Here is a 16767-nt window from a genome sequence, read left to right on the forward strand (position 1 = left end):
TAAGACATTTACTGGATGGCCGTTGACTATCAAGAGTTCTTCTGCCCTTTGACGGGTTTTGTTTTTCATCCCGCATGGTGACTAGTAAGCACCCTCCTCACCAAGCAAGCTTGGTGAGGTTGCCGGTTTAGTCGCCGACGACCCGCCCATACAACAGGTTGTACTGGGTTACATGATACCAGTAGCACTCAAAAGTGACCTGACATACATACATACATACATTCAAACATACAAACATGCAAACATATACACTACGTAGACATATATATACAAAGAACTATATACACACATACATGCACACATACATACACTCAGACAAATATATACATGCACATACATACATACATACAGCAATACACGCGCGCATAAACACGCGCACACATGCACACGCGATTATACAAATATGTGTTAATTTCATATTACAAAATAGCATTCAATATCTATTTCTTTACTACCCACAAGGGGCTAAACACAGATAGGACAAACAAGGACAGACATACGGATAAAGTCGATTATATCGACCCCAGTGCGTAACTGGTACTTATTTAATCGACCCCGAAAGGATGAAAGGCAAAGTCGACCTCGGCGGAATTTGAACTCAGAAAGTAACGGCAGACGAAATGCGGCTACGCATTTCGCCCGGCGTGCTAACGTTTCTGCCAGCTCGCCGCCTCAATATCGAACAAAACTCATTCAATCCGTTATATTATTTTCCCTGTAGATGCTCATCAACCAAGCCAGTTTGGAGAGACCTACAAACGCTATGAACTAGAATAAATGTGAGTAGCAACAGAGTTACAGTGGAGTATATTTTCATAGCGTGACTAGATATATATATATGTTTCAGTTATTTGACTGCGGCCATGCTGGAGCACCGCCTAGTACTTATTCTATCGGTCTCTTTTGCCGAACCGCTAAGTTACGGGGATGTAAACACACCAGCAGCATCGGTTGTCAAGCGATGTTGGGGGGACAAACACAGTTACCAATATACACACATACATATACATATATACGACGGGCTTCTTTTAGTTTCCGTCTACCAAATCCACTCACAAGGCTTTGGTTGGCACGAGTCTATAGTAGAATAAACTTGCCCAGCTGGAACTTTCCTAGGCTGGCTGGCTGGCCGTGTCACCATATCCTGGTGCCCCAGTAATTACGGGTATAAATTTGAACTTGTAATCCGGGTAGAGTAGCTGTAAATTTCTCAACAATTCAGCGTAGACATTTTCTTTTTCACTGGTCCTTCACTTTGTTAACTGCTGGCCAACTGACTTCTACTACTGTACATAGCTTCTTTTGTGTGTGCCAAATCACTACGTCTGGCATATAATGCCATTTAATGAAGTTTTCAAGGGGTCATTCCGCCAGTACTCTTTCATAATATGAGTGGTTATAACTTCAACTACACTGTGAGTTCTTGAGTCTTCGATCTCAAGATTATCCTTCTAAAGGATCTCATTTGTAGATAATAAACGCGATGGCATTTTCGGGCAACTGCTTATGATGTGGGTGAAATCTTCGGTGTTAATTTCACAAAATTTGCACACGTTATTACATTTTGATGTTATTTAATTTTTCTTCTTGCGTTTCTGTGCCTTCAGTGCATCAGAAACTTGGTTGTTACTTCCTTTTCCTGGGTTACTAACGCATATCCTTCAAAGTAAGAGTTAATGATGCGGTTGTTGATCCACGGTTGCTTTAACTATCGATGTTACTGTCAATCTGGAGTTTTCTGCTAACATTTTCATGCAAGATCTTCTGCTGATAAACGCTCATCCTTCCATCTGATGATATATTGCGTTAGAGTCGTGCAACTTCCTTGGGTATGTAGTCGGTGTTATCAGACAGGGAATATTTCTCAACGAGCTACTTTCCAAGTCTCGTGATGTTATCCGCCTCGTTATTGCAAAATTTATCCATGGATACACTTCGACACTCGGCAGTTAAAAGACGTTACCGAAGGGATATGATGTAAGATTCAGAAGTTGTATGTATGTATGTATGTATGTATGTATGTATGTATGTATGTATGTATGTATGTATGCATGCATGCATGCATGTATGTATGTATGTATGTATGTATGTATGTATGTTGTATGTATGTATGTATGTATGTATGTATGTATGTATGTATGTATGTATGTATGTATGCGTGTGTGTATGCTGTTTTCTGCTTTTAATTATCAATAATCTTTCTCTGCGGAAGGAGCTGGTTTCTGACAGATATGAAGCTCCGCCGTTGGAATGGAGATAACAACAACAAATTCACATTTTAAACTTGAGAAAAGTTTTTCATATTTTTACTGTTGCACTCACAATCTGTATTTGTAAAGTGCGAATTAGGTGATTGATTTATTTTTCTGAAATTCTGGCGTATCCAGATTGAGTCTTAGACATTTACTTACAAAAACAAATGCACCAATTGTTTTTGGTATAAATATGAATTTATAACCTGGGTATAGAAGCTGGTGGTTTTGAAGCAGTTGTCCGTAGTTATCTTCTTTCTCTTTGAGATATTCGTCTCAGCAGACAACAGCATACATACATACAGACTTATATGGTGGTACATACTTTTTATTAACTGTCCCATATAACAATATCCTGCTTGTTATGCTTACATTTGATGGATGTTTTGATAGAAATGTTCCACCAATATTGTGAATGTGTTCAATAACAGGGAGATTCTCTATATTTATACCGAGACAATGTTTTTTCGAATAGCATTATATATTGTTTTAGCGAAGTCATGTTCCTTTGAGAGAGATATTACCTTCATGACATTTTTGGGCGACTGCTAATCACATGTGATGTCTTCCACAGAAATATGACATAATCTGCATTTTCGGTTGCATTTTGAAGCTCCAAGGGCTTCACTGTCTCTTATTTGCAAGGTGTTTCATAGCAATTTCCGATTCTTGGAATGCAAATGCATAACCTTTGAAAGGTAATGTGGTGTAGCGGTCACGAGTCTAAGACTTCATTTCCATATTACTGTCTTTTTTTTTAATGTTATTAATTCAAATATCGCCGAGGTCGACTTTGCTTTCATCCTTTCTGGGTCGAGAAAATAACTACCATTCGAGCACTGGGATCGATGTAATCAATTATCCTTTTCCCCCAAAATTTCAGATATTCTACTGTCTTCTTGGTGTCTTCGGGAAATATTCTTATGCATAATCATTTTCTGATATGCTGAGCATTTCACATCCAAGTCTTCTTTGTGGTATGTTAACCCGGCTGTTTTGCGGTTGTATGGGAGATGATCAGGAAAAGAGTGCTTCTTGAAAACCTCACTGCCGACACGTGGGATGTTGTCCTCTTCATTTTCAGCACTAAGTTTATGCATTTATTTTTGCTGCTACTGTGAATGTATATATACATGTATGTATGTATGTATGTATGTATGTATGTATGTATGTATGTATGTATGTATGTATGTATGTATGTATGTATGTGTATGCATGCATGCATGCATATATGTATGTGTGTGTATGTATGCATGTATGGATGGATAGATAGATAGAGAGAAAGAGAGTATGTGTGCGTATGTATGTATGCATGCATTATGTGTGTGTATGTATGCATGTATGGATGGATGTATGGATGGATGGATGGATGGATAGATAGATAGATAGCTAGATAGATAGATAGATAGAGAGAGATAGAGGGAGAGAGAGAGAGAGAGAGAGAGAGAGAGAGAGATAGCATTTGATTTTCTCTGTTTTCTTTTGAGTTCTTTCTGCAATTTTAAATACCATTAAATTAAGATATTCAAATTTTCAATGTTAAACCTCAAAATTAATTTTTAATTATTTTAGAGTTGTACAGTATATTTATTTGTACTTAGTTGCTTCACTAATTATAATTATAATTAGATAAAACAGATAGGGCTTTAATTTAGGGCCCTTGTATAATGTATTTTACAAATCCCGCATTATGTGGTATGCGAACCAATGATCCTTTGGCCCGTAAATTCACTTCTTACCGACTCATTTACCTACTTATCGTTCATTGATAAATACTTCTGATTATGAAAAAGTAATTGACCTAATCAAATATTTAGTGAAAAAATATATTAAAATATCGTTGGAGAAGTATATTATTAAATATTATTAAAGAATGTAAGCTGTTAACACCACCTAAGATTTTTAACATATTCCAAGAATTTTGAACTTGTCTCAAAAATTTCTCAAACAATTATTCCGGGTGTAGGTTAATTTAACTTCATATTTCATAATTCGTTTAATTAATTTTAATTTTTTTGATGGAGTAATGTCGTGGATGCTGTTTCAATACTTGGCAAAAGCCAATTCGCTTCTCTTATGTTGCTAGTCTCCTTGAGAAAGGCATGAACAACACATATTCTCATTACCCTTTTTTCATAAAATATTGTCTTATGTGTTTAGTGATAAAGAAATTAGTTATACATAATAGCTCTTTAATAACATCATTATACACTAATTGTTTATCTTTATAAGACTGAAAGTCGATTCTTTTACATATATATAACTTAGAATAACTTAGAAAGGTTTTGGCCAGTATTGGCCCAGGCCATGTCTAACTTAATAGCACCACCTGGCGAAGTCTTTCAATTCAGGATTTGAGCACCAAGGCCCATTCGATCAGAGAGTTATTGTTTGCGGAGACATATCCAGGTGTGGGTGGTTTGTCCGGGACTGTTTGGAGGAATTTGTCCAAAGACTTCTTGAATTTTGTGTGGTCAGTTTCTGTTTTGACGCGTCCTGGTGTAATCTATAATAAATAATGTTTAATTTAGGGGGTGGGGGTAAGCCGATTACATTAACCCCAGTGTTCAATTGGTATCAACTCCGAAAGGAAAAAAGCAAAGCCGACATCGGCAGAATTTGGACTCGAAATGTAAAGATGGACGAAATGCCGCAAATCATTTTACCTGGCGTGCTAACAATTCTTCTTTTCGTCGCCTTAAACTGTTATCTAATAAAACAAGGGACATTTACTCAAACTGAGAAAATTTCTTCTCAACAGAAATTGATGTTGCCTGGTATTCAACATAAAATGTTTATTGAAATACTATGATCTTGTGAGATACCGAAAATGGGGTTCCACTTCATAAGTAACCTAAACTCAGAGTGAACAGTCGATGAGAATTTAGTTCGTAGAGATGTACTCTGTTTTCACGCCTACTAAAAGGGTTGTAGCGTACGCTTAGTGAAATTCTCTCTCTCTCTCTCTCTCTCTCTCTCTCTCTCTCTCTCTCTCTCTCTCTCTCTCTCTCTCTCTCTCTCTCTCTCTCTCTGTTATATATAACATAAATACGGACGTAGCAGATAACATCTAACCTTCGGCCGCTTGGGCCCGGTTGTATCCACTACTTTGATTGGTTGGTATTGGCGTAATTTGTCTCATGCTCTATTACGTGCCAAAGTGCAACCCAACCAATCGCAGCCTTCTGATAAGGTCCCGTGACACAGTCTTTTAAATTCTCTGTTGGAGCTTCCTAGTTTCCTATAAAAAGCTAGATCAACAAACCGTATTTCGTCTTTGATTCTAGACCCCTAAGGTCCAACCACTGAGCACAGAGCACACAGCCAGTTCCAGCGACAACACCATCACCAGCAACAACATGGAGAAATATCAACAACTTCGTCTAGCAGCATTCCGGACCTCCACCTCCGTCGCCTTCATCTCCGTTACCTTCATCAGCAACGACACCAACAACATCTCTACGTACACAGCACCATTCGCCCAGGTTTAACTTCTCACTGTTTGTGAATTACTTCACCATGGTTAACAGTAAGCTCAACTTGCGAGAGCCTTCTGTACCAAGTAACCCGGCAGCAGCATTGTAGCCACAACCTCTTACATAACACGTGCAGTAACCGGCTCTGCTTTTTTCACCTCAACTTTTTGTTACAGCTTCTTCAACTAATGTGTACCTAACTACGAACTGCTATTTATCTTCATTGTGTCTGAACTTCTAACGTCCTGTCATACTCTTTCTATGCTCTGTATTTTATCTCACACGCATATACCCTTGTTTGTACACACATACACATTATGTATGCTTGACGGCCTGTCTATTATTGTTCTTATTATATATGTACTTATGACGCACACACAGACACACACTCTGCTAACATCTAAATAGAACCTTCCTCTTAACATTGTACGGTTGTGTCGTCTTTCTTTTCCTTTTGACACTCATACTCATTTATCCATTTTTTGCTTTTATTGTAAGCGACCGTGCGGTGTATTAAAGGAGTGATTCATTCGTCACCTCTCCTTTCGCACTGTCGTTCTACAGAGTATTCCATGTAAACGTTATTTGATAGTAGTAAATAATAATTTTAATCTCCTTTGAAACAAGGATAATATTGTAAAATTCTAACACAAATATATCTCTTTATATTGCATTGTCTCATATTAGAAACCTACTTATGTGACGCTTTTGCCTGAGAATAAAGACCCTGTATTTTAGAAGAGGAGAAATGGGCTATTCGAGGCGTTGGTTTCTTTTTGCAACGCATACGATGTGAATAAAGTAAAATGCTTTCAATCACATCACAAACTCATTTTCCTTAAAAGGTGCTTCATGCTTAAAGCGAATTGTCGATAATTGGAAGTAAATTATGATTAAATGAACTTACTTGTTCACTGTTGTTTGGTGGACGGCTATCACTGAGTTTAAATGCTACAAAAGCTTCAATAATTAGTCTCAATCGAAAATTAGTATAATAAAAACTACGGTTGTTGCGATTCTCATGAAAATATTGCACAGGAAAAAGTCACAAAAACTATCCATACATGCAGCTATTTGACCTGGTAATATTCTAAGTTATACGAAGTCGGCGAGTTGGCAGAATCGTTGGCACACCGGCCAAGGTGCTTCGTGGAATTTCGTCTGTCTTCATGTTCTGAGTTCAAATTCCGCCGAGGTTGACTTTGCCTTTCGTCCCTTCGGGTTCGACATCTTAAAACAAGTACAAGTTGAATGCTTGACGGGGTAAACGTAATCAACTTACGCCTCTCCTAAAATTCCTGGCCTAATGACAAAAATTTTAAATTACACAGGAAATATGAAACCTATATATCTAATTGCTGCATCAGATTTATAAACCAAAACTACTCATGCTACATAGTTATGTGGCGAAGTCTCATGCTGTTATACTCGTTGTTGATCCATAAATTAGCAGTTTACTTTTGTCAGCAACTATCTCACACCAAACAATCTGGCCTCAATAGTAATGGTTTCGTCATTGCGCAAAAAGTGTTCATCGAGCCGGATGCATTGATATCAAGAGACAAGTCTCCGTCATCGAATTTTTGTTAACTGGTGCAGCAAACGATCATATGTCCTAATGAACCGGCATCGACAGATATGTCGATCTTTCAGGTCAATCAGCTAGCGTGCTTGCTTGCTTCCTCGGCAAACGTTCCTACTTCATTACTTTAGTAAACGATCAGCAACTCAAACTGATTTTAAACTAACGAACGTCGCTAGCGAATTACGAGCATCGTTGAGAATGCAGCCCAGCTGAAAAAGGCAGAATTGGTCAACACAGGCCACAACTGCATTGTTCCGATCGATACAGAAAAGGTACAAGTAGCAAGTGTTTCTGATAGTCGACTTGATAATGGTAGTCAAAAGAGAGTACAGCCGCAATTGCCAGTAAACCCGCTAACGAGGGTTAACGTTCCAACTTTGAAACTAGCAATTCATATACTGTTTTTTACGGCAAATCAGATACTGTCATATTAAAAAGTGGCCAGCTCAACTATCATGATGCCAGAAAGCGGTTGTGGGATCGAACCCGAAAAAGAACTGCCGTGAGCTCACCATCTCGCCTCTTACTAAGGACTCGCATACCTGACACCTTGAAACCAATGGTTTTTCACCTGTAACGTCTAACAGTATGTATATTTTCTCCCAAAATATACACACACATATGCGCACACGCACGCACACGCACGTGTGTCTGTGTTTGTGTGTGTATACTCATCAACGGAATGGTAGAACGCAGTACACATCCTTGTCTCGGTTTATTGGTAACAATCATATTTTCTGTGAAGCGCTATTTCTGTATCTTATTTCTTCAATATCGAAAGTGAAACTTCATGTCCTGTGCACTATTTATAGTGGTCGGTAAAGCCTATCACATCTACATTGTTATATCAAATAGTAGACAATGTAGATAAATCACTGCTAAATATTATCCTGCAGTTTTGTTAACTGTAGACTGAATTTATTATTCTCTATAGCAATAATGAGGAATATTAAGATATTCTTTTTATCAAAAAAAAAATTAATCTAGAATATTTATTTTACTAATTATGGACCTAAGAACAATATGCATGACACTCACTAAAACGTTACATAAATTATATGCAATCTGCTTTTTCAATTGTCTCCCATAATCTTATTCTTTTAGATAGGTGTATCATATAACTAAGTATTCATAAAATGTCGAACATCGACGGCTCTGCGGGGATTTGTTAAGCACTTTAGCTGAAAGTAAACATTTACAAAGTGGTGGGGTAGTTTATACTATTTCGTCGTTTTATTTTAGATATTTTTTATGAATGACAAAATACTGTCAGCAGGTTAGAAATTCCTCTTTCAGTTGTACTGATGATGAAAGCTTGACTAACTACAGGCAAATAAGAAGCATGCACTTTGTAAATAAATAAGATTAGCTGTAAACTATTGAAAGAGTCATGCAAATACGAGATACATTCTACATTCATCCCGGAAATAATTTACTAAATAAACTCAGGCACATAGCAGAAATATATTCTTTCTCGCAATATCTACCAGCCGTCAACATCTCTATATATATAAACGGCAAAATGTCTGTCTGTGTGTGTGTGTGTATCCTTTATACAAATCCACAATTTTTCAGTTAGAGGGCTCGCACTTTCTATGGTCATTCAAAACCGTCCAAGGGTGGTCGTGTACATCTTTACATTTCCCCAGTCACCCCGCAAAGCCATTAAAAAATCAATAGAAGTGACATTTTTGTGAATTTTCTATCCAAAACTCAATCAAAATGCCCAAAACTTGATACGTCAGTTGAATACCAGCTAGCTGTATGCGATTGGTCGGAGATTTGGACAGAACTTGCGTGTATGTGCGCACGCACGCAGCTATATATGCATGCACTAGCACTATGACCCGGCGTTGCCGGGTCATAGTGCTAGTAAGAAATAAATCTGATGAGTTTTACATTGAATAGTTTTTTTTTGCTCTTTTTAGCTAGTATAGTGGGTGGAACAGTAACAGTAACATAGACTAGGGATAGATATATTGTTACAGATCGGTAACTGAACAGGTAAAGTGTCATGAAAGATAATTCTAGGTGAATGCTCTTCATGAACAGAACGTTTTTTTACAATTCTGGCGGATAGCCGACTCAACATGTTGAAGCACCTCTATTTTTGTGAACAAATAGTTGTATATGTTGTTGATGTGCCTCTCTTGACATGAAAGTTATGCTCAAGAATTTGACCTGCATTTGGTGGATTGTAGAAGGTTCGAGTATTTTCTAGCTAAATGGGGAAAAAAGTCATTTTTTGTAATCTTGGCTGCGTGAAGAATATAAAATATCCATATGAACCTGTTAGATTCGGTTGTATACTTTTCACTGTTAAGGTTCTCTAGAGAATGATCTCTGCTCAGAACGTTAGAATTTGCCCACTTCTCATGAAGCGCAAGCTTAACTCTATTTTAAGAATTTTTATTAACTTGTATTTTGCCGACGTTTTCTTGGATTCTAGTTCTTTTTATCTTTATTCTGATGGTTAGATTTAGCATTTGTAAGTAGTATAGTTGTTGCGCCACAGACATTTTCCAACGACGTGGAAATGGTTTCTTGAGATTCGTTCTGTCAGTAATATCTGTTGAAGAAAATGTGAATGTCATGTCATTGCAAGGTGCGTTGTCCTTGTGGGTCGTGCTGAGATTGTGTGCAGATGAAGATTGTTTGCTTATAAAAATCTATTTTCTAAGAGAAAATTAAGTCTATTGGCTTAGAAGATAGTTAGACAGACAGACAGGCAGACAGACAGACAGACAGGCAGACAGACGGGCAGACAGACAGACAGACAGATAGATAGATAGATAGATAGATAGATAGATAGATAGATAGATAGATAGATAGATAGACAGACAGACAAACAAATAGATAGACAGATAGATAGATAGATAGATAGATAGATAGATAGATAGATAGATAGATAGATAGATAGATAGATAGATAGATAGATAGATAGATAGATAGATTGATTGATTGATTGATGTAGTACTAGTGAGAGTTCGGATACCCGCGAAACTATGGATAATCAAGCTGATACTCTAAGTGTCCGTCGTTCGTATACTGGAGATGTAATGTGTCCATGTCCGTGACACGTCTCCGTGGCTTAATCCACTTGCTTATGTCATCGTGGTTTAATCCTCCCTATTACTGACACTATTTTGCTTATCTCAAAGAAAGGAAATTTAAAGTCAGTCCTGATAGAATTTTTGCTTCTGTATCGAGATGCACGGAACAAAAAGACACACTCTCCATAAACTTTTTAATGTACTGTTTTTCGATATTGGACATATATACAGCTGATTCTTCAACACTAGAAATTACAAAGGAATTAAATTATGTAACTTCAAACGTTAAATCCTGGCGTTATATTCCAAGAGAATGTCACTACCAGTATCCAGTTGTAATTTAGTATTTACTCCGTTTAGGCTGCGAGCTGGCAGAAACGTTAGAACGCCGGGCGAAATGTTTAGCAGTATTTCGTTAGTCTTTACGTTCTGAGTCCAAATTCCGAGGTCGACATTGTCTTTCATCCTTTCGGGGACGATAAATTAAGTACCAGTTGCGTACTGGGTCGATCTATTTCTCCAGTCTTCCACCCATGCATCCTCGTGACCGGTCACCACCATCTCATGTCCCACCGGACATTGATAAGTGGACCCATGTTTTTGTTCGGGATGATTATGTCAGGGGACCGCTTGTTGCTCCCTATAAAGGACCATTTCGTGTGCTATCACGCACACCCAAAACTTTTACTATCGATATGAATGGTCGGACAGAGACCATCTCTGTAAATAGACTTAAAAGAGCTCATGTTGAGGTGTCTGCACCACTTAATAACACCCCAGCTACGTCCACCTTTGATCCACTGCGATCACCCACACATGTATCTTTGCTCACATCTATACCCTCACCTTCGTCATCACAACCTGCCTCACAACCACAACCAAACAAACTTTATGTCACCTTATAAACTCTTCAAGAAACCAAGCAACAATTCATCGTGCATCCTCATACAAACTGGCCATGCACCGAACGCCATCGAACATCTTCCGGTAAGCACCAGCAAAAAGATAGATGCATTATTTTCAGACGAAGCCAGTTTCAACGGGATTAAGAAGTAATACGGGGTGGCACAAAAGCAAAGACAAAACACATATTGATCGATCTCTCACTCTCAGTTACTGGAGATTCCGTGAAACTTTTTATTAAGCATATTAGTTCCATTTCATATCTGCATTTATTCAAAATAACAGTGAGGTGTCGAAACTATTTGAAAAATTGGACAGAATTTGTCTGAATACTTATACTATGTGAACCAAGGTTAGTGGTCGTGTCGATAAATTTATGATGCTTATCATCAGCCAAAAGTCAGAAACGATGGAAGAAATTCGCTCGAAGGATAGGATTCAGCATATCAGCAATGATATAACCTAGAGGAAAACTCAAAACAAATTCAAACTCAAGTCATCAATTTTTCACGGTAAGTGGCAACAGGCAACATCACGTGGTTGGTTTTGTCAACGTCAGAAAAGTCAAAGGCAAAATGCTTTCTCTGCCCCATTGCCGAATAAAAAACAAATTTTTGAAGTATTATCATTATATATATATATATATATATATATATATATATATATATATATATAATATATATATATATACATATATATATATATATAAAGCTGCTGACTGTAAACCAGCCATGTTACATTCGGCGTTTTCAGTTAAATATGAGTTATGAGAATATGCATCCAGTAGATAAGCACATGGTGAAACACAACACTTAACTGGTGATGATAACAAAATCTCCCTCTGGTAGATTGCGGTAAGTTGAGGAATGTTCTCGAGAATTTCTCAAACGGTGAGGAAGACGATATGTAAAACGGGTCACTTCAGTTATTCCAAATGCGCTAAAAAAAAAACGCTTAGGATCTTTTCCTTTTCATGGGCAACTCGATTAATTAAGTTTCTTTAACTAAATATTTTGAAACTTCGTATACTGGTAGAATGTCATATAGAACATCTTTTACTTTTAGCGTTGTTGAGAAAAGTTTCTATTTACGAAGTTTAAAGTTGTCGTATTTCGGTAATTTCAACCAATCAATGACGTGTATTCAGATGAATAAAATTACTGCTGTTGTTTGTCAACAACTATCGGCGGTGTATATTTCGTTTGTAACTAGTATTTATGACATCGTTCGTGCGTTTGTACTGGTTTTAAGGTTTAGGGTTTTAGGGTTAGGATTGGGGTTTTAGGGTTAGGGTTACGGAAAAAAGGGAAAAATAAAGAAATTGGAAGGGGAGAGGTAAGGGGGCCAAAAGATTTCAAAACTCCGATTTTGGGCAATTTTCCGGAATCCCTGTATCCGAAAAACTGAGGTTTTTGGCAAAAAAAAATTTTTTTAAACAATAATCTGCGAGAAAAAGCAGTAGAAATGCACGAACGATTATGGTAGTGCCATGAAGTAAACATGCTTCAGATACATTCGTTTATTCATACGAAAGTAACTGAGATGAAATGCGTCATAAATAACAGTGACAAACGAAATATACACCGCCGGAAGTTGTTGTTGACAAGCAACAGCAGTAATTTTATTCAGCTGAATACACGTCATCGAATGATTGAAATTACGAAATAACTTCGTAAATAGAAACTTTTCTCAACAACACTAAGAGTAAAAGATGTATTTAGTTAAAGAAAATTAATTAATCGAGCTGCCCATGAAAAGGAAAAAATCCAAAGCTTAGATCAGCTGCGCTCGATGCTTGACCAACTGTTTAAACGAGGCAGCTCCCGTCGAGTTAGAAACAGGAATAGTGATCTTGATATTTGTAACTGTTGATGAAGAAAAAGAAATATCTGCTATACATGAGCAGCTCTACCGTACAATGGTCCTTCGCGCAAGGTTAGTCTGTGTATGTGGTAGAAAGTAAGACAATAAGAACGGTTTAAAAAATGACTCTTCCAATGAGCTATTTGCCAACTGCTTTCTATCCATTAATTCATTCTCCAGCAATTGGTCCTGTCATTTAAATTAATCATGCTTATGGATGCCGTTTTTAAATCATACACTGGGTGCGGGAGGGAGCGCACTAACAAAATTATATATATATATATATATATATATATATATATATAGTTTTTCCTTGGGGCTGGCCAGGTCGGAGCAATCTCAAGATTAATCAGCCGAAATTGCGAGGATGATCCGGTTCTTGACTGAAGATTAGAGGCTCGATTGACCCGTCCGTTTTTTTGTATCGTCTATTAGAATGTTTTGTGTTCTTGTCCCATTTTGTATTTTTATACATCACGTGATCACGTGACCGACCAGTCCATCAGATGTAGTTACACATCGCTGGTCACAATGCGTTTGCATTGTTTTAGCCTTCGAACGACGCCACCCTGCTGGCTAAGCGAGCAGGCCAACGGAAGAAAGAGTGGGAGAAAGAGTGGTGAAAGAGTACAGCAGGGATCACCACCCCCTGCCAGAGCCTCGTGGAGCTTTTAGGTGTTTTCACTCAATAAACACTCACAATGCCCGGCCTGGGAATCGAAACCGCGAGTCCGCTGCCCTAACCACTGGGCCATTGTGCGGTTCGGCAAAAGAGACCAATAAAATAAGTACTGGGCTTACAAAAAGAATAAGTCCCGGGGTCGAATTGCTTGATTAAAGGCATGCTCCAGCATGGCCGCAGTCAAATGACTGAAACAAGTAAAAGAGAAAGAAAGAGTAAAGAGTATATATATATATTCGCAGTCTCCAGGCTTTACTCTATGCATTTCTTAACACTAAAATAATTTATATTTATGTATATAGACATACCCCTCTCAGACTAGTTCCAATCAACTTCTAATAACATATATAAAAAATATATCCACATTCCATATGTTTCATACACACACACATTACTGAAAATATAAACTAGTGGAGTATATAAAAATCCCCTAAGTTTATAGCTGAAGAATATCTCACGAGACATGTCAATGAACCATTTAGATATTCCGAATAGTGTCATAAATCTACATGAGAAATATGTGACAGATATTAAACATCATTAATGGGTTAGTAATAAAGATAAAGAAATGTCTAAGAGATGAAATTGGTCACCACGGGCCGATGAAGAAAACAAACACAAAAATCCGATTCTGGAAGGCAAGAGTTCGAATTTATAAAAGAACAGTCTCTAAATAAATAAAGACAGTATGTATGTCTCTGTGTTCATTGTGCTACGTGAGAGATGAGAAACAAGGGAGCAAGAGAGTAAATATGCTTTGCAACGACATGGCTGACTGATCAAGATGAACGAGAGATCTTTCTCTCGTCTTTGCTTAATTGCAGTTCCCTTACATAGTGCAAAAGGGACAAAGAAAAGTTGCTGAGCAGCTACTGATTGACCGGGTGCAACCAATGTAAAATAGGATCAAGCTGTGTAGTTGGTTTCTGATAGATCGGTTTTACAGTCTGGTACCAATCTGCACACAAGAAAATATATATACTGGGCATTCAGAATGCATTTTTAATAAATCTTGCTGTTTTCTGCAGTAGCTGTAATTAATAGCCAAAAGAAGTACAGTTAATAGGTAGGTATTAATTGATAAAACAAAGTCAAACTGAATGCTAGCCAAGATTTTCATGCTGTTATGTATGTAATAGTGAGAGCTAAAAGGAAGCAAGGAGGGGAAGCCAATGGTTGCAGAATATGCTACAAACCTTTAAAAAGAAATCTATCACTGGTGTCCAAGGATCTGATTTGTGAACACACAATTCTACTTTTTCTTTTGTCAACGTTGATTATACGATTCTTAGAATTTTTATTACAAAATATATACCTTCACAGAATCTTACACATATTTCATTTCGATTGTCTGTTACTTCATCTGAGGAAGATAAGTAATATCTATTACCTCTGAAGGTCTCCATGGACTGGCAAGAAAGTTGCATATAAATTTATAAAAAGACCATTCAATTATTACTTTTCTCAACATTTCTATCAATCTCATCAAAAATATCAACCATTTAAATAGAACAATGTAGTGCCAGATGCTGAAAAAACAATGGTTGCAACGGGAATATGGGTTTACTGGATCAAAGAAGTCTTGAGATTTAATAGCAATGCCACTTGTTACAATCCTGTCACAGTTGTATAAATGAAAATATCACATGAACTTTCATCAAAAGTAATTTACAACTATTAGAGGGTGGCATTGTGAGCATCATTGAATAAGAGGGCCTCAGAAAATTGAGACATTTTTCAATGTTTGGTTAATGTTGGAGGTTGACCTCTAACTATCTCATAGTACATAACAGTCGTGATTAGAGAGTAAACTGAGTTTCAATATTTTTTAATATTTTCCCCTGATAAGCAGTGTTTATTTTTATGTCTTTATGAAATGATTCAGAGAACCAACGTTAAACTACACCCAATTCAAGTACACCCCTCGGGTTAAATGATATCATGTTGCAAACAGTACCGAATGATAGCAATGTTTTTACAAGGACTCACAAATGAATAGTGAGAAAATGCTAAAATGTTTGCTGTATTCCTGGCTAGCAGCATTATCGGTTAGACGCTCCAGTAACAATATATAACATACAAAGGAATCATTATTTGAAAATCTCACCTAAATACATAATATATCATACACACACAAACACATACATTCACACGGGGCAGAGATATTAAAGAGGCAAACGTCTGTTTGAACACGTCGTAATTATTTAATGAAAAAATATATACTAGTCACACAGAATTAATATTTTAAAACATACAACTCAGATTACGATTAAGAAAACAATATAATCAAGAACTTTATTGAAATACGATGACATCGAAATAGCTTTGAAAGTGGTTTTTTATAAAGGCTAGCTTAATTCAGTTTTAAGTTAGGATGTGTTTTGACTGAAATTCAAATTTGGAAGAACTGTATAAAAATCAATGAAATAAATCGTCCTCCGCGTAGTTATTCTTTTCTAATTTGCAACTGGAAAATGTTACTTTTTCATCAAATTTCCATTCTGCACATTAGTTCCTTCCTTGGTTGCAGGGTTTATTTATTTATTTTTCTTATCAAGTTTTTCAAAAGAGAGTTTATCATGAAAACGTTTAAATCGTAACCAAATATGTTTTCCAGTATTCGTTACAAGTGTGAAAAACAAGGTAATACCTGTTTGTAGAAAAGGAATAGTTTCCCCAGATAAAAGAGCTATATTTGAATGTAATCTGGACACTTGATATCGTTGAATGGTGCAAATTTTATTATAAAAGGTTTTTGATGGCTCAAGCAGAAAACGAAATTGGAACCGATAAGAATTAAGTGGTTAATGAAGTGGTTTTAAAATCTGGCAACTTACATGAAATGTATGTTACGTTAATGCTAACATACTTCAATGCAGTGAGCATAGATCTAATATAAAAATAATTATAAAAAATAATTATGTAGCAAGGCAAGGACAACATTAGCTCAATA

The sequence above is a fragment of the Octopus sinensis genome, linkage group LG1 (genome assembly GCF_006345805.1).
Source record: "Octopus sinensis linkage group LG1, ASM634580v1, whole genome shotgun sequence".
NCBI classification, from domain to species: Eukaryota; Metazoa; Mollusca; class Cephalopoda; order Octopoda; family Octopodidae; genus Octopus; species Octopus sinensis.